Source organism: Staurois parvus, unplaced genomic scaffold (assembly GCF_062004578.1).
Source record: "Staurois parvus isolate SC_StPar_1 unplaced genomic scaffold, SC_StPar_1.0 ptg000327l, whole genome shotgun sequence".
Taxonomy (NCBI): domain Eukaryota; kingdom Metazoa; phylum Chordata; class Amphibia; order Anura; family Ranidae; genus Staurois; species Staurois parvus.
The window spans coordinates 6053416-6073027 of NW_028318123.1; the positions used below are offsets into that span (position 1 = coordinate 6053416).

Sequence of the window (19612 nt, forward strand, 5' to 3'; positions counted from 1 at the left end):
CCCAGGACTAGTGGGTTTCTAGAGGGGTTTTATAGCTGTAAAAATGCTCTAACGCTGAAAAAAGCGGCAAACCAGTGTTTTGGGACTCTTTTTGACCTAAAAATTTTTTTTTTTTGGTAAAAAAAAAACCCTCTAAAAAACGCAAATGCAAAAATACAAGGCAAAACGCCGCTAAATGCTAATACAAAAAAGCTAAAAAATGATGTAAAAAGAAGCATTTTTAACCTGACTTTACACAGCTAACGTTACCAGCATTATTAAAACGCCCCGTGTGCATGGAGCCTTAAGATTATCTGTCTGCATTGAGGATGTTGTACTCACAGACCTCGAGGAACAGTCAAACTGTGTATAGATGAAATCTCATGAGAATAAAAAACATTTTTGTATCAGAAAAAGAAATAATCACTGTTAGGAATCATTCTGTATCTTAAAAAAAAAAAATAGGACATCAAATGCCTTAGACCCCTTTCACATGGGCAGATTTTGTTCAGATCAGCAGGGGATCTATGAGCTGATCCTCTGCTGATTGGAGCAGAACAGGCGCATGACACACCCATGCCTGCTCAGTTTCTGCAGAACAGGACATGAACAGGGCCTGCACTGCTCTATGGGTAGCTGGGAGTAAATAGACTCTGCTGTCTATTCACACCAGCTACCTCCAACCTGCTTCGCTTAAACGGACTCTGTTCTCTTACATTTTTTTTTCTAGCCAACTCAATTGGACCTGTGGGTAGGCACAAGTCAGTCAACACCTGCTCGTCCATAGGAATGCATGGACCTTCCAATCATGTCAAAAACTGACATGCAGATCTTAACAGAAAGCCCATCTTAAAGGGACCTTATAGTTGCAAGCAGAATTGTGTATGCTGTTTGTAGCACCAATAAGCTTTTAACTTTAATTTTCCAATGTACCCCAGTGTCGCGCAAAAGACTCTTGCTATTTTCTAGGGGTAGCAAAGACAACTCTTTGTAGATTTTAGACTTGACCACCAAGACACAGTACATCAAGATATACTCTAACACAGTGTTTCTCAACCTTATTTCAGTCAAGGCACCCTTTAAAATTATGGACAGTCTTGAGGTACCCCATTCTAAAATGTAAAAAACTATTCTAATAGTTTTATATAATGCAGCAACATTCACACATGTAGGACACCCAACATTAGAGGTCATTTATTCTTCCAAAGCAAATATGCTTTGGCACACTGGTACTGACTAGTATTCCAGTATTTCTCTACTCCCTCAGTTTTTCTCCATCACTCAGTTAACGTGATCCCAGCACTGATGGAGAGGGGCAGGGGAGGGTCAAACAAGGATGTTGTGCAGGCAACTGGCATCCTCCTTATCAACTGATGATGTCGTTGGCTGTTAGGACGCCGGCGGCTAGAAGGTCATAATGGTGCACATTGAAAACCTGTGGCAATGTAACTAAAAGGCCGGATTGTTCCCCCTGCTAGCTTGTTTACAAGTTTTGGCCAATTGTTTGACATTTTGCCAAGGCACCCCTGAAGAAACCTCAAGGCACCCTGGTTGAGAAAGGCTACTCTAACACACCTAATAGGTTCCTGCTTTATATAACTAAATTTCAGTCATTTTCCAAAAGATTCAGGCCTCTTGTACAGGGGAACCTGAGCCTGAACAGCATAAATTCTGGTCTTTTCCCAGTCGCCTGGAAAGTCCAGGTGCTAAATACTGTCGCCCACAGACATGAATGGCGGTGTGCAAATATACTACAGCAGTACGGTGGTGCTTGCAAATAATGTGGAGGTGAAAGCAAAAAAAAAAAAAAAAAAGAACGTTTTCTATTTTTTTGCATACACCCTTATGCTATTCTCCTCTTAACAATACAACTTGCATATGCCTGGAGGATGGACATGCACAGTCATTGATGTCTATGAGTCTATGAGAGCACCTTGGTTTTCTGGTCAAGAGGGACGACAGAGTTCATATTGAACAGACTCCGGCACATGTAAGAACAGCAAAAATATGGACCTGGTTCAGTTTCTACTTATGTATTGTAAAATATAAAGCAGTAAAATGTGCTTCACAAAGACACTCTCACATAGAACAAAGTGCAGCAACCATAACTACACTATGTTTATTAATGAAAGCTGAATTCTGATTGGTAATGATGGATAACTGCACTGTTACTGTGCATCTTTCATTGTTCTTTTGTATTGCCAACCTGTTGTCATGCAATGAGGCACACTGATTTAGCGTTTTTTTCAGCCTTGCCAACACAGATGGGCTTGGAATGTTCTGCAGTGTGCACTAAATATGAGTGTCGGAAACAAAGGGTGACAGATGAAAGAGGAGTGAATAAAGCCTCCGAGTCATAGACGTGTTCAGGTTATCTTCTTCTTTGTAAGCTTGGCAGCTTTCATTTCCTGATGTCTAAAATATTTAAATTGTACTTCTGTCATCTTTTACTGAACTTTCTGAAACTACATTTTATCTACCCACATTTCAGAAGAATTGTCACTGGAATACGGACAAAGTCATTTTAATGGGTCAGTAAGTGTAAAAGGATCACTAAACCTGAACTAATAAAATTGCTGCAGTCACTTCACGTGAATAACATTCAAACTATGCCAGACAGCCTCCTGTCTTACGTTAGCTGCTATACTGGGCAAAAGAAAGCAGCAAAATAACAAATGCCGATTTCGACAACAAAAATAGTGCTGATGGAATCTTATATGATAAATTTTCTTATAAAACAATTAGTATTTTAACATATATCCTGGAATTCATATAGACTGATGCAGACAGATTTTGCAAAAGTGACTCTCGTGTGTTCTAAAAGTGATGCAGCATGTGCCAAATTCACGTACCTGTCTAGAACTCATACTTGAATTTGGCTCATGCTGCGCCACTTTTAGAATGCACGCAAGACTCTCTGGCAAAAATCTATGTATGTCAAAAGAGAGCTGGTCTTAATTAGCTCCATTTTCGTAAGATACGAACTGTCAGTATTTTATTTTGAAATGCTCACAGTTGATTTTGGCTTATTTAATGTGGCACAATGTAAAAGTGGTGCATTTAGGAACTTGGTGCACAAGTCGCTGTTCAAAAGTGTCGCCTATGCTTCATGAATTTGGCACAATACCGTAACAAGAGGAATTTATTCCAGAAAAGTGACGCAGCAGCTTTACTGAATTCCCCCTATGGTGTTTGTTTAGACATTCTCTTTCTTCTTTACTATGCTCGGTACTACAAATAACCATTTAAAAATGTTTATCTTTAAAGTCAGATATATCTGAAATCTTGCATATTAATATTTTTCATGCTCTTTTTTAACCAGTAGATGGTGCTTTAAGCTTTTTACAAAAGTATGCAGGTATCAGATTTTGCTACTCTGTTGTAAAAATCCGGTTGTTTACAGTTTTAATTGCTGTACCTGAAATTTACACATACATTGACAGATTGACTTATGTACAACCAGCCTGCCAATCGATGGATTGAAATTTGGCTGGTTCCTGCTAAAACCTTTCGAATTTCAAACAGTCTATGACCAGCTTAAGAACAATGAAGGCAACTGCTCCACATATGTTTAATTGCATTAACTGCAATACATGAATGCACCCACTGGAGATTACAAACTGCTATGTGCAGGTACCTCCAGTAGTTTACCTGCAGTAGAGAGTGCACATCTCCAGAATAGCCCTGAGAACAAAGCAGGCCTCAGGGATTTCCCTAGATGTGCAGATATACCCTCTGGAATCATATGTAATGGAAACAATGGGCAGAACTGTGCTTCACTTAGGTAGGAGTTTCCTGCAAAGCTGTCTGTAATCCTCACAAACTCGGTTCTCATTGTTCTCGCTTACAAACTACCTACAAAATTATCACTTTTATTGGGGACAACAATGGTGGCCGAACATATAAACAAGTCCTTTAAAGGGTATGTTACCGCTAAATTTCATATATGTGTCGGTTGCACCGTGTACATGTGTTAAAAAGTATCCTCTTCTCTTTGCATTGCTTCGTTTGTGTGAAATACCTGGTGATCCTGCCAGTCCTCCTGCTTTCCTATTTCAAACTGACCACGCTACGCATGAGAGCACATACCAGTGTGCTCAGTTTTCTGCTTTGCTGGGAGCACAGCCTGCCTGTTCTCCTATAATCAGACTTGTGATGACATGCCCCCTTACACAGTTCTTCACTGGGAAGATCAGTGTAATGCTGTTTCTCTGGCTCTTGCTAATATGCCCCCCTGTAGTCTTCATCCCCACCTCTGAGCAGCTGAGAACAGAGGTCATGTGATCACGTTTTAGAAAAATTAAAAAAAAAGGCATTTGCAAAAAAAAAAAAAATTTATAATACTGGCAAGACTGTCATTACATGGTTTACACTGATAATCACAGCACTAATCATCAGTGCCCTGATTATCAGTGAAGCCCCATCAGTTCCAATCGTTGCCACTTATCAGTGCCCATCAGTTTTGCCTTATCAGTGCAACCTATCAGTGGCCATCAGTGCAGCCTCTTCAGAGCATATCAGTGAAGAGAAATTACTTATTTGCTAAATTTTATAACAGAAACTAAGAAAAACATTTTTTTCCAAAATGTTTGGTCATTATTCAATGGTTTAGCAATAAAATAAAAAAAAAACAGTTGCAATTAAATACCACCACAAGAAAGCTCTGTCTCAAAAACTGATAACTAATTTCAAATGGGTACAGTGTTGCATGACCACACAATTGCCCTTCAAAGTGTGACACCACTGAAAGCTGAAAATTGGCCTGGGCAGGAATGGGGTGAAAGTGCCCTGTATTGAAGTGGTTAAACTGAATGGTTTGATTTACAAGGTAAGAGTTCCCATATACTTTACGCATGGGGGTTTAATGATTTCCTAGTCACAAAAAGGTTTAGCAGAAATATCCAAAAGCACAGAAAAAGAGTGCTAAAGAACAGATTTTTCCTTGGCACAGTGGAGATGACAATGTATGTTTACACAAAAGCATGCATTATACATACAAGTGATATGAGTCAAGTCTCTGATAACGCTATAGTCAAACAGAAAACCTTGAAAAATATACATCTTGTGAAGTGAATCAAGGGAAATGTTATTAGAGAGCTGGGTGTCCTTGTTCCACCTTGGACAAGACACGATTTACAGTACACTCTTAATACTCTTGAGCTGCCGTGTGCCTGCTCACAGTCAAGAGTCCATGCTGTTCTCTGTGAAGAGTAACTGTTGAATACAGTCCAATGCCTTTTACTGTTATGCAAAAGCTTGTATTCATACAGGTTGTAGATGAATCTACTATCCATACTAATGTAAAAATGTATTTGCGTGACAGTTTTATCTGTTTAAGTGTGTGGGAGAAGCAATACATATGACACTTCTAAAGTAGAAAATGAAAGTGCTTATGGAGGAAACCACCAACGATAAATGTTAATCAGATATTAGTGTAAATAAGGAGAAACCTATTTCACATTAATGGCAGATTGTAGTTTTGGTAGCCAGTTTAGAAAAATGACAAAAAGAAATGGTTATTAGAAACACTGTCATGGCTGCTCATCTTCAGACTGGAGCCCCAAACCAATGTCTGCAATGTTTACCTACTTGGCTATAGTACATAATATCATCAAAAGACTCAGAGAACCTGGAGAAATCTGTGAGAGACAAGGCCAAAACACAGTACTGGATGCTGAAGATCTTTGGGCCCTCAGACAGCACTGCATTAAAAACAGGCAAGATTTTGTGATTGACATCACTACATGGGCTCGGGAATACTTCCAAAAACAACTATCTGTGAACACAGTTCACCATGCCATCCAAAAATTCAAGTTAAAGTTCTATCATGCAAAAAAGAAGCCATATCTGAATATGATCTTGAAACGCCGCCTTCTTCTTTGGGCAAAATCTAATTTAAAATGGTCTGTTGCAAAGCTTAAATTTGTCCTTCTGTGACCCATACACTGTTTCTTACTCCACAGATCACAGCCTCAATAGAGTACCAGGGATCATGCCCATGAAACACCTTTTAAAATATGGCAAAAGAATCAGAGGAATACCCGAAATGGGACCAAACAGTCCTGTTGAGCAAATACGTTTCCATTTTGTCATTTTCTGAGATCAGAAGTTCAAGATGAAAGAGAAAGTCCATTTCACATCTCCAATCAGTTAACAAGGGAGTGTGAGACTTACACCAATTACTGGATATAATTGTACAAGACAAGGTCAGAAAATGTCTGCACAAGCTTTTTTGTTTTGCTTGTAAATTGGCAGTGAAAACAGAAGGGTGATACAAGGGATATTAGGAATCCTGTCACCCACAAGCTTATAGTAAAGTTGAAGAATTTGATCCCAAAAGGGAGTAATCAGTGGGCATATCCCCCATATTTGAAACAGGGTTCCAGGGGCCTTCAGGCAACACCAGCAGGTGTTTGGAATAGATGGATCAAAGCTACGTAGCTCTGTGGGACTTCTATACCACCTAGATAAAATTTTATATTTACTTTGTTTTGCTTGATTTGAAATAGAGGATATACAAGCAAACATCAAAATGTTATCCCAGTCCATCTCACCAGGTGATAGTTTGAGTTCCTCATCCCATTTGGAGAAGAAGTTTGGAGTCAGAGGGTACAAAACCCTTTGCAACATCTGCATAGGTGCAGGCACAAAATCTGCACCAGTACTATGTACAGGTGGTGTCCACAGGAGACAGATAATATCTGAAAGAAACAGATCCCCTTCCAAGAAAGTCCACAGTTTGGTTGTTCTTCTTTGAAACCAATTCAAAATGCGAAGTAACAATAACACATGAAAGAAAAGGAGTATGTTTGTTAGGGTCATGCTGCCTTTGTTTTTTGGCAATTATAAAATTAAGGTTTTAATCCTTGCTTTTCTGTGATGCCAGATAAAAGTGTGAATGGCAGTTGGAATGCTTCAGAAAAGCCCACGGGAGTGGGGAACAGGGACTGTTTGGTATATATACATCATTTTAGCTAATATATCCATTTTAACTATATGCACGCTTCCAAACCCATAGAAGTCGGATTTATTGTAGAACTGTAAGTATTTGATAACTAAATTCAAAAGAGGGGTGTAATTTAGGGTCACCAGATCGGACACAGAACTAAGGATATATACTCCCAGATATTTAATGGCTGTCCATTTCCATTTAAAAGGAAATTTCTGAGGGGATATAAGAGATATGTTTAAGACCTCTGTCTTGTCATAGTTTATCTAAAAATTGCTCACTTGCTCAAAGATCTCAAATTCCTGTATGACAGATGGGAGGGAGATATGCACGGTAGTGATATAGTAAAAAGTCATCTGAACCCAGGCTGAAGGGTTATGATAGAGTTTAGGCTTTAACCCCATCTGCTGGAGAGTAGCCCTAAGGAATTTTCAATCTACTCAGTGGAATGTCTTTTTGGCATCGACCAAGATCAGCCACGTGGAAATATTCCATCGTTGGGCATGTTCCACTAAGGAGACAGTTTTAAGGGTGTTGTCCCGGGCCTCTCTTCCAGGAGTAAACCCCACTTGGTATAAATGGATTAGGTTTGCAATCAAAGGTGTAAGGCAGTCAGCGGTTAGTTTGGAATATGGGCAGATATCTATGTTGGTGAGGGAGATGGGGCAATAACAACTGCACAAAGAGAGGTCTTTTCCTGGTTTGGGTATGACTACAATGTGGGCTTCTAATGCTTGATTGGAAAAATGAGTACTTACAAGAAATGGAATTAAAGTGGCTGAAAAGGCTCCATGTTTTTTACCTTCATGAATTCTATGCATGAAGGTAAAAAACCTTCTGTGTGCAGCAGACCCCTCCCCTCCCCCCACCACCACCACCACCACCAATACTACTATGATCCAGCGATCTGCATGACAGCCTCGGCTCTCTGGGGACTGTCCCTCGTCATTGGCTGAGAAAGCAGCAGGAGTCATTGGCTTTCGTTGCTGTCAATTACTGTCAGGGAGCCAATGAGGAGGGGGGCAGAGGCCAAGCTGCAGATGTGTGTGTGAAGGGGCACACAAGACAGCGACTCAGTTGCGAGCCTGCTTGGGTGCCCCCATAGCAAGCTGCTTGCTTTGGCGGCATTTGGCAGGAGGGAGGGGCCAAGAGTGCTGGCAGTGGAGGATAGGAGCTGCTCTGCAAAATTACTGCATAGAGCAGGTAGGTATGTCATATTTGTTTGTTTGTTTTTTTTTGTTTTAGGCTGCCTTTAATATCACTTTAAATGTTTTTGTAAGAAATGGGGTAAGAGCCTTCTGAAAACCTGAAAAGCTTGAATAAGCAGGCAGTAAAGCCATCAGAGCATGGGCTTTTGTTGTTTTGAAGCAAAGATATCTATTTTCTGTTGTGAATAAATTTTGGGTTTATGGAGATTTGATAATTATTGCATTCTGTTTTTATGTAGATTTTACAGAGCATCCCAACATTTTTTTCATGCAGATTTTCAGCCCAATTTAAAATCCTGATGACCCTTCTTTTGGTTTATTCTTCCTGCAGATTCATACCGATTCCATTTGGGAGATATTAAAGGTCTTCACTCTTTCAAGCAATAGCTGTATGGTTCTGCGTTTAAAAATAGCACTAAATGTCCTGTCATTCTATGGAGCTCTCAGTAGGCCAGTAGCATGTCCAATGCAGGTCAAATTATAATGCTGCATTATGACCTTTCTAATCATATAATGTCACATAACTGTATCCAGTATAGGATTATATACAGTATCTCACAGACATGAGTACACCCCTCACATGTTTGTAAATATTTTATTATATCTTTCCATGTGACAACACTGAAGAAATGACTTTGCTACAATGTAAAGTAGTCAGTGTACAGCTTGTGTAACAATGTACATTTGCTGTCCCCTCAAAATAACTCAACACACAGCCATTAATGTCTAAACTGCTGGCAACAATAGTGAGTACTCCCCTAAGTGAACATATCCAATTTTGGCCTAATTAGCCATTTTCCCTCCCCAGTGTCATGTGACTCGTTAGTGTTACAAGGTCTCAAGTGTGAATGGGGAGCAGGTGTGTTAAGTTTGGGGTTATTGCTCTCACTCTCTCATACTGGTCACTGGACATTCAACAGGGCACCCCATGGCAGAGAACTCTCTGAGGATCTGAAAAAAAGAATTGTTGCTCTACATAAAGATGGTCTAGGCTATAAGAAGATTGGCAAGACTCTGAAACTGAGCTGCAGCACGGTGGCCAAGACCATACAGCGGTTTCACGGAACAGGTTCCACTCAGAACAGGCCTCACCATGGTCGACCAAAGGAGTTGAGTGCACGTGCTCAGAGTCATATCCAGAGGTTGTCTTTGGGAAATAGACGTATGAGTGCTGCCAGCATTTCTGCAGAGGTTGAAGGGGTGGGGGGTCAGCTTGTCAGTCCTCAGACCATACGCAGCACACTGCATCAAATTGGTCTGTATGGAGTCAGAGGGTACAAATCCCTTAGCGACATCTGCATGGGTGCAGGCACAAAATCTGCACCAATACTATGTACAGGTGGTGTCCACGGGAGAGAGATAATATCTGAAAGAACCAGATCCCCTTCTAAGAAGGTCCACAGTTTGGTTCTTTGAAACCAATTCAAAATTCTAAGTAACACTAACACATGAAAGAAAAGGGGTATGTTTGGTAGGGAAATGCTGCCTTTGTTTTTTGGCAATGATAACATTAAGGTTTTAATCCTTGCTTTTCTCTGATACCAGATAAAAGTGTGAATGGCAGTTGGAATGCTTCAGAAAAAGCCCACGGGAGTGGGGAACAGGGACTGTCTGGTATATATACACAGCATTTTAGCTAATATATACATTTTAACTATATTCACGCTTCCAAACCCATAGAAATTGGAAGTATTGTAGGACTAAGTATTTGATAACTAAATTCAAAAGAGGGGTATAATTTATGGTCACCAGATCTGATACAGAAGTAGGGATATACACTCCCAGATATTTAATGGCTGTCCGTTGCCATTGAAAAGGAAAGTTCTGAGGGGATATAAGAGATATGTTTAAGACCTCTGTCTTGTCATAGTTTATCCAAAAATTGCTCACTTGCTCAAAGATCTCAAATTCCTGTATGACAGATGGGAGGGAAATATGCAGTGTGATATAGTAAAAGGTCATATGTAGTGATATAGTAAAAGGTCATCCGCATATAGTGATAATTTATAGTGTGGATTCCCCACTTCTATTCCTTTGATGACTGGGTTGTGGCATTTTGCCACAGTTAAATGCTCCATAGTCAATATGTACAATAAAGAGTTTTAAAGTCTTCCATTAGACCGAACCCGGGCTGAAGGGTTATGATAGATTGCTAGGAGATTAGGCTTTAACCCTATTTGCTGTAGAGTAGCCCTAAGGAATTTTTAGTCTACTCAGTGGAATGTATTTTTGGCATCGACCAAGAGCAGGCAAGTGGAAATATTCCACCGTTGGGCATGTTCCACTAAGGAGACAGTTTTAAGGCTGTTGTCCCGGGCCTCTCTTCTAGGAGTAAACCCCACTTAGTATAAATGGATTAGGTTTGCAATCAGAGGTGCAAGGCACTTAGCAGTTAGTTTGGAGTATAGGCAGATTTCTATGTTGGTGAGGGAGATGGGGCAATAAATACTGCACAAAGAGAGGTCTTTTCCTGGTGTGGGTATGACTACAATGTGAGCTTCTAATGCTTGATTGGAAAAATGAGTACTTACAAGAAATGGCATTAAAGTGGTTGAAAAGGCTCCAAGTTTTTTACCTTCATGCATTCTATGCATGAAGGTAAAAAACCTTCTGTGTGCAGCAGCCCCCCCCCCCCCCACACCCACCCACCCAATACTAATACGATCCAGCGATGTGTACGAGAGCTTCGGCTCTCTGGGGACTGTTCCTCCTCATTAGCTGAGACAGCAGCAGGAGCCATTGGCTCCTGTTGCTGTCAATTACTGCCAGTGAGCCAATGAGGAGGGGGGGCACTGGCAGTAATTGACAGCAACAGGAGCCAATGGTTGTCTTTGGGAAATAGACGTATGAGTGCTGCCAGCATTGCTGCAGAGGTTGAAGGGGTGGGGGGTCAGCTTGTCAGTGCTCAGACCATAGGCCGCACACTGCATCAAATTGGTCTGTATGGCTGTCGCCCCAGAAGGAAGCTGATGCACAAGAAAGCCCGCAAACAGTTTGCTGAAGACAAGTAGACTAAGGACATGGATTACTGGAACCATGTCCTGCGGTCTGATGAGACAAAGATAAACTTATTTGGTTCAGATGGTGTCAAGCGTGTGTGGCGGCAACCAGGTGAGGAGTTCAAAGACAAGTTTGTCTTGCCTACAGTCAAGCATGGTGGTGGGAGTGTCATGGTCTGGGGCTGCATGAGTGCTGCCAGCACTGGGGAGCTACAGTTCACTGAGGGAACCTTGAATGCCAACATGTACTGTGACATACTGAAGCAGAGAAAGATCCCTTCAGAGACTGGGTCGAAGGGCAGTATTCCAACATGATAATGACCCCATACACACCTCCAAGGCGACCACTGCCTTGCTAAAGAAGCTGAGGGTAAAGGTGATGGACTGGCCAAGCATGTCCCCAGACCTAAACCCTATTGAGCATCTGTGGGGCATCCTCAAACAGAAGGTGGAGGAGCGCAAGGTCTCTAACACCCACCAGCTCTTTGATGTCGTCATGGAGGAGTGGAAGAGGACTCTCGTGGCAACCTGTGAAGCTCTGGTGAACTCCATGCCCAAGAGGGTTAAGGCAGTGCTGAAAAATAATGGTGGCCGCACAAAATATTGACACTTTGGGCCCAATTTAAACATTTTCACTTAGAGGTGTACTCACTTTTGTTGCCAGCAGTTTAGACATTAATGGCTGAGTGTTGAGTTATTTTGAGGGGACAGCAAATTTACACTGTTATACAAGCTGTACGCTCACTACATCACATTGTAGCAAAGTGTCATTTCTGCAGTGTTGTCACATGAAAAGATAGAATAAAATATATGCAAAGATGTGAGGGGTATACTCACTTCTGTGAAATACTGTAGTGTGATAGGGCATGTTCCAATCAAGTTGCAATGAGAGGTTGTCTTTCATTTCTCTAACCCACATATCTGATTCCTTCAGGTATGACTTGAGTGCCTCGTATAGTAACTACATCTCTTAGTTTGATGTCAGACAGGTGACTCTGCTGCTAGCAATCCTGCCAATGGCAATTAGTCAAAAATCGCCAGCAATAGAATCACTAAGAGGCTGTCAGTTTGTTCCTATGGAATGACTCCCTCTGTAGCTGAGGCAGTGAGATGTTGCTCCCATCACTAGTGATTGAAATTCCGGCCAGCGACAGAAAAATGTATTCAGTCCAGCACTGAACATCTCTAGATACATTAAATGATTATATCTTACAATTTTTATCCTTACTGTGATTCAACCAGGGCCTTTTTTCAGCAAAGGGTGAAAATACAGTTTAGAAAAATGGCAGGATGGTCAATTCAACAAGATTATAAGAAAGTAAATGGAATCTGCTTTGTGGAAAGTTTGCACCAAATCTTTGAGGCACAGCAGACATAGGAAGAAACTGTTGCAAAGTCAACTTTCCTGTGAAGGAATAGTTTCAATAGGGACATTTCCCACACTTAGGGTGCATTCCTCTCACTTCCTGTCATGGTAGGTAACGAAGGGGAAGTCAACCCAATGGGACACAGATGGGGAACAAAAGGGAGGGGTTATGGCCCTTAAGCTGGCTACACAGTATACAATTTTCTTGTTCAATTACCTTTATATTTTCCTTCAACTATGTACTTCAAGGGCCTGTCTGATTGCATACAATTTGAAAGTGGTTAAGTTTGACTTCATATTATATGGATTTGGTAAATCTAAAAGAAAATTGTACAAACAAATTTGTATAATGTGTAACCAGCTTTACTCTATCCAGAATGAAAAAAAAAGTTTTGCCTTTAATTCCACTTTAAGCAGATTGGGAATATAAAAGAACTTCATTCAGCTTTTTTTTTATTGATGGCAGTATTTCATTTGGGAGCACATAGCCAGCTGTAAAAATACAATAACTGCAGTAAGAGATTTGTCCATTCGTGTTGTATAGCGTGGATGGAGGAATTTGTTAGATTTATTTTTATTCAGCTTGCAGCGCAGTCTTACGTACTTTATGTAAAGCCAAATATTTGGTCTGGAGGACCACTTTAAATGCAAACAGTGCTTAGCTAAGGTCTTCTTAAATAATTTAATTTCTTAGGATATCGCTATACCAAGAAACAAGATACTTTAATGACATTTTCTAAATCTCATTAAATGCTTTTTCACACTTTTTTTCAAGCAATATACTTTTTAAAGGTGGTATTAAACCCAAAGCCAAAAATGTAATATACAGTTAGGTTCATATATATTTGGACACAGGCACAATTTTAGTTTTTCTTCAGGTATTGACCAAAACATATTCAAGCTATAGTTATATAATGGATATGGGCTGAAACTGCACACTCTGAGGTTCAATTTGAGGGTATGTGCATCCAAATTGGAGGAAGGGTTTAGGAATTACAGCCCTTAAGAGTAAAAATCCCCCCTTTTTCAAGGGACCAAAAGTAATTGGACAACTGAATATAATCATAAATAAAATGTTAATTTTTAATATTTTGTTGAGAATCCTTTACTGGCAATGACTGCCTGAAGTCTGGAACCCATGGACATTACCAAAGACTGGATTTCCTCCTTTCTGATGCTTTTCCAGGCTCTAACAGCTGCTGTCTTCAGTTGTTCTTTGTGTCTTTCTTCCATTAGTTTTGCCTTCAGCAAGTGGAATGCATGCTCAATGAGGTTGAGATCAGGCAATTGACTTGGTCATTGCAGAATATTCCACTTTTCCTTCAAAATCTTCTGGGTTTCTTTTGCAGTGTGTGTTGGATCATTGTCCATGTGTACTGTGAAGTTCCGTCCAATCAACTTTGCTGCATTTGGCTGAATCTGAGCTGACAGTATCTCTCTAAACACTGCAGAATTCATCCGGCTGCTTCTGTCTTCTGTCACATCATCAATAAACACCAATGACCCAGTGCCACTGGAAGCCATGCATGCCCATGCCATCACACTGCCTCCACCATGTTTTACAGATGACGTTGTGTACTTTGGATCATGACCCGTTCCAAGCCTTCTCCACAGTTTTTTCTTCCCATCATTCTGGTAGAGATTAATGTTCGTTTCATCCGTCCAAAGAATGCTTTTCCAGAACTGGTCTGGCTTTTTTAGATGTTTTTAGCAAAGTCTAATCTGGCTTTTCTATTCTTCAGGCTTATGAAAGGTTTGCACCTTGTGGTGAACCCTCTGTATTTGCTCTCATGAGGTCTTCTCTTGATTGTAGACGTTGACAATGATACGCCCACCTCCTGGAGAGCGTCCTTCACTTGTCTGGATGTTGTGAATAGGTTTTTCTTTACCATAGCGAGGATCCTGCAATCATCCACCACTGCTGTCTTCCGTGTACGTCCATGCCTTTTTATGTTGCTGAGCTCCCCAGTGCATTCTTCTTTCCTCAGAATGTACCAAACTGTTGAACGCTGGCCGGCCCTTGAGGTCATTGCAAGGAGGTGAGGGGGCACTCAGACTGGTTTGGGATTTTTTGGCACGTATGACACATCCACGTGTATGAAGAGTTCCTCACCTGTGTGCTCAAAGTGGACTGATTCATCACCCCTTAGTCACGTATTAAGTGTGTGTCATTTTTGCACCTCGACACCAGTGATAGATATATGTCATTCTATGCTGTCACTAAGGGGGTTTATTCACCCATGCAGTTGCGATTATTTTATTCATTTGCATGCATTGTTTGAGTGGATTTATTGCTGGTTTATTAATAGTAGCGCTGCACCATTTATTATAATTTCAGTTTATGGTATTCATTGGTACACAGTAGGTGCTAGTAGCTTTATAACTGTTAGGGCCATCTAAGCACAGGGGCTTTTTTTTCACTTAAACTGTTGATTTGGCCTCTCCTAATGTTGCTGCTATCTCTCTAATGGATTTGTTTAGTTTTTGAAGACTTACAATGGCCTGTTTCACTTGCTTGGCCAGCTCCTTTGAACACATGATGTAGGTTCACAGCAATAGATTCCAAATGAAAATACCACACTTGGAATCAACTCCAGACCTTTTACCTGCTTAACTGATGAAGAAATAATGAAAGAGTAGCCCACACCTGGCCATGAAACAGCTTTTGATTCAACTGTCCAATTACTTTTGGTCGGTTGAAAAAGGGGGAATGGCTACTCTTAAGAGCTGTAATTCCTAAACCCTTCCTCCAGTTTGGATGTACATACCCTCAAATTAAACCTGAGAGTGTGCATTTTCAGCCCATATCCATTATATAACTATAGCTTGAATATGTTTTTGTAAATACCTAAAAAAAAAAAAAACTAAAATTGTGCCTGTGTCCAAATACATATGGACCTAACTGTACTGCAGCTTACTAATCATTAGATGTGGTGGCTGCATCAGTTTTATTTCTTTGCTATATTCCATCTGTTTTTACCTGGTGCTCTGGCCAGTAACACACCTTCAGTATTAGTGAGGCAAAACTCTGGATGAATGAGCATAGGAGGTATAGCAGACAGTAGCACTGTCAGTCTGGGGGGTAGGGGAGTGTTAGATGTACTAGCAGATGTATGCATATTAACTATTGAAGCCAAACTCCAATTCACACTTTATAATTGGTGACAGCAAACACTTTTTTTTCCTTTTAGGATAAAGTTTTTACATGGATAAACAAAGGAGATAATTTTAACCACCCCTGCCAGTGTTAAAGCGGTTGAAAAGCCTCAAGGTTTTTTACCTTCATGCATTCTATGCATGAAGGTAAACAAACCTTCTGTGTGCAGCAGCTCCCCCAGCACCCCCCCCCCCAGTACTTACCTGAGCCCTATCGAGATCCAGCGATGTGCATGACAGCCTCGGCTGTCACCGGTCTCTGCCTCCTCATTGGCTGAGACAGCAATGGCTCCCGCTGCTGTCAATCCCAGCCAGTCAGCCAATGATAAGAGAGAGGGGGCAGGGCCAAGCCACAGCCCCATGTGTAAATAGAAAATTACAGCCAGTGAGCCAATGAGGAGGGGGGCAGGGGGCCAAGCTGTGGCTGTGTGTGTGAATGGGCACGTAAGGCAGCAGCTCAGTTGCAACCCTGCTTGGGTGCCCCTATAGCAAGCTGCTTACTGTGGGGCACTCAACAAAAAGGAGGAACCAAGAGAGCCTGCAGGGGACCCAAGAAGAGGAGGATACAGGCTGCTCTGTGCAAAACCACTGCACATAGCAGGTAAGTATAGATATGTTTGTTATTTTACAAAAAAAAAAAGAACCTTTAGTATCGCTTTAAATAGTTTGCCTCATTCTAAACTGATACATTCTGCTGGAGAGCTTGAGCTTTAGATAAACAGACTTGTTAGCTGGATTACCAGATAAAAAAAAATAGAAGAAATAAAGCCTAAAAAAAGAAAAGTAATGCAGCCATCACATCTAAGAATTGGTGAACCGCTATCTAAAAAATGTTTGCTTTTTGGTTTAATACTGCTTTAAATGATCTCATCTCTGCGTACAGTTCTCTTTCTGTTCAGACCATGTAACATACATATTGTGGATTTTACCTCCCACACATTGATTTTCATACAACCGGTGATATTCTATATGAATTATATATGTGAATTTTATTTGCCGAGTATGCTGTAGCTGTAACAGACATATTTTCTCTATCAATTAACAGAAGAAAGAGACAGACCTCAAGGTGAACGAATGGTAATATTTTAAAGAGCAAATTTACAATGAAATTGAAAAATGAATATTTAATTTGTATATTCAAAGCCTGTAGGGATGATACAGCTGGATGGAATGACACTGTGTGTGTTATGCTGCTGATTGGCAGTTTTGAGAGTTCATATAATGTTGGAAGTAATACACCTAACACAGAAAGCTTTCTTGCCTTATGTGGGAACAAATTATATTACTCAGGTTAAAAACATTGCTATTTGCCAATTTTAAATGGAAGACAGCAGTGGTAAGAAGTGACTATTATCCTCATGCCATCATCAGGGACCAATTGATTGCCAGACTGGGCAACAATTGAATGCCTACGGGGCATCTACAGTCACTCCTGATATATGCCTGCTGTACCATGCACTTGTATGAAAAAGTATCCTGTACTCTTTGTATTGCTTTCTTTGTGTGAAATCCCCAGTATTTCTGCCAGCCCCTTTGCTTTCCTATTAAAAACTGACCACACTAGGCATACAAGCACAGCGTGGTCTGCCCTCCAACTGTACTGGGAACTCAGTGTGCTCTCCTCCAATGATCAGACTTCTGCTGACACGCCCCCTAAGCACAGCCATACAGTGTGTTGCTGTTTCTCCTCCCCCTGTTATTATGCATCTCAGAACAGAGGGAATGTGGTCACTTTTAGAAAAAGGAAAAAAGATGTATATAATGCTTTTTATATCTATACACAAATTATTTTCCTTCCATTTCTGTTTTAAACTGAATGGTTTGTTTTACAAGGTGAGAGTTTACAATCACCAATAATTGCGCCAAAGCAAAAAGTCCTTCCCAGTTAAAGGATATCTAAAGGCACAAAACAACTTTCAGATCGCATACAGTAATGTAGAAAACCACTATAATTAGATCAAGAGTTATTCTTACTTGTAGAAAAAAAAAGTACTTTTTCCTTCCACTGCTGCTGTAATTGATTTCTGATTTTAGAACCTGGGCTTTGAGCTGGCCATAGATAACTTGAAATTTGGCTGGTTCAGCATGAACCAGATACATTTTAATTCATCTTTGGGCTGGCTGGTTGTACTGAAGTAGATCCATCGATCATGCAATCACTGCTGGTGGCTTTAGCTGCCAGCACTAATCGTTGTATTCTGATGGCGGGTCCTAAAGCTTGCCAATGGAAGAATATTCTGCTGCTTTGAAATTCTGCTACTGTTGTCATATTTTGCTACCACTGTCAAATTCCAGAGTTTGGAGGCAGGGCTTTGTTGTGATTGACATACCAGTCCGCGATGATGTCACTCCTGCGCACATGCAATGGAGTCACGATCATGGCACAGTGTTCTCTCCATTCAGAGCACACTCAGTGTCCTGAATGCAGAACTATGCGCCTTTGACATCATTGGCTGAAGCCGATGCGAATATCTTCGACGCAATCAGCAGCGCAAGTTTAGAAGATATTCATGGTACCTACAGGTAAAGCCTTATAACAAGATTACTTGTAGGTAAAAGTGTACACTCACCAGCCACTTTATTAGGTACACCTTGCTAGTACCGGGTTGGACCCCCTTTTGCCTTCAGAACTGCCTTAATGCTTCATGGCATAGACACAACAAGGTGTTGGAAACATTCCTCAGAGATTTTGGTCCATATTGACATGAGTTACTGTTGCCTTTCTATCACCTAGAACCAGTTTGCGCATTCTCCTCTGACCTCTGAAATCAACAAGGCATTTTCATCCACACAACTGCCACTCACTGAACAGTTTCTCTTCTTCAGATCATTCTCTGTAAACCCTAGAGATGGTGTGTGAAAATCCCAGTAGATCAGCAGTTTTTTAAAATCTCAGACCAGCCCATCTGGCACCAACAACCATGCCACGTTCAAAGTCACCAAAATCCCCTTTCTTCCCCATTCTGATGCTCGGTTTCAACTTCAGCAAGTCGTCTTCACCACATCTAGATGCCTAAATGCATTAAGTTGCCGTTTTATGATTGGCTGATTGGCAATTTCTGTTGCCAAGCAATTGAACAGGTGTACAATAATAAAGTGGCCGGTGAGTGTATAATAAGAGTTTACTACTGCTTTTAGGGCAGTTCACACTAAATGCTTTTCAGTAGCTTTTTTTCTGAATCCAAAACGCACAAAAAGTAAGTTATATGGTTGTCAATGTCATAGTGCACATCGATGCAGTTCCACTGTGTTCCGGTTGCAGGAAAAAAAAAAAAAAAAGTAGAAGAGGCTGCATTATTCCTGCACGGAACTGTATTGGAGCACGGTAAGAACGCATCAAAAATGCACCAGAACGCACTGGAATGTGCAAAAAACACACATGTCCCTAATTAAATTGAACAAAAAGAGAGGGGATAAAATGAACTGGAATGCATAAAAAAAGCACTGTAACGTGTCAAAAACGCATCAAAAACGTATATACAAAAATGCATCCTGAACGCATTTGGCTGCATTTCTATAGTGTGAACCGGCTCTTAGGGTCCGTTCACACTATAGAAACTCATTCTGGATGTGTTCCAGATGCGTTTCCGTATGCACGGTTTTTATGCGTTTTGGCACGTTTCAGTGCATTTTTGATGCGTTCCGATGTGTTTTTGATGCATTCCAGTTAATGTTATCCCCTCTCTTTTTGTTCAATTTAAATAGGTACATGTGCGTTCCAGTGATTTTTAGTGTTCCAGTGCAGTTCTGTGCAGGAAAAATGCAGCCTGTTCTACTTTTTTTCCTGCATCCGGAACACACTGGAACTTCAAGCACTGATGTGAACTATGACAATGATAACCATATCACCTAATTTCTGTGCGTTTTGGATGCAGAAAAAAGCACACTGAAACGCATGTAGTGTGAACTGGCCCTAAGGCAGAGTTACCACTGGGATCATGAACAGATGAACTGC

The 19612-nt window shown here is 40.8% G+C and overlaps 1 protein-coding gene across 4 annotated transcripts in view; it reads right to left on the bottom strand.

Annotated features, from left to right (window-relative positions):
* Positions 1-19612, bottom strand: part of SH3KBP1 (SH3 domain containing kinase binding protein 1) — a 544697-nt gene that overhangs the window by 430181 nt on the left and 94904 nt on the right. The gene's annotated exons all lie outside the window — the stretch shown is intronic.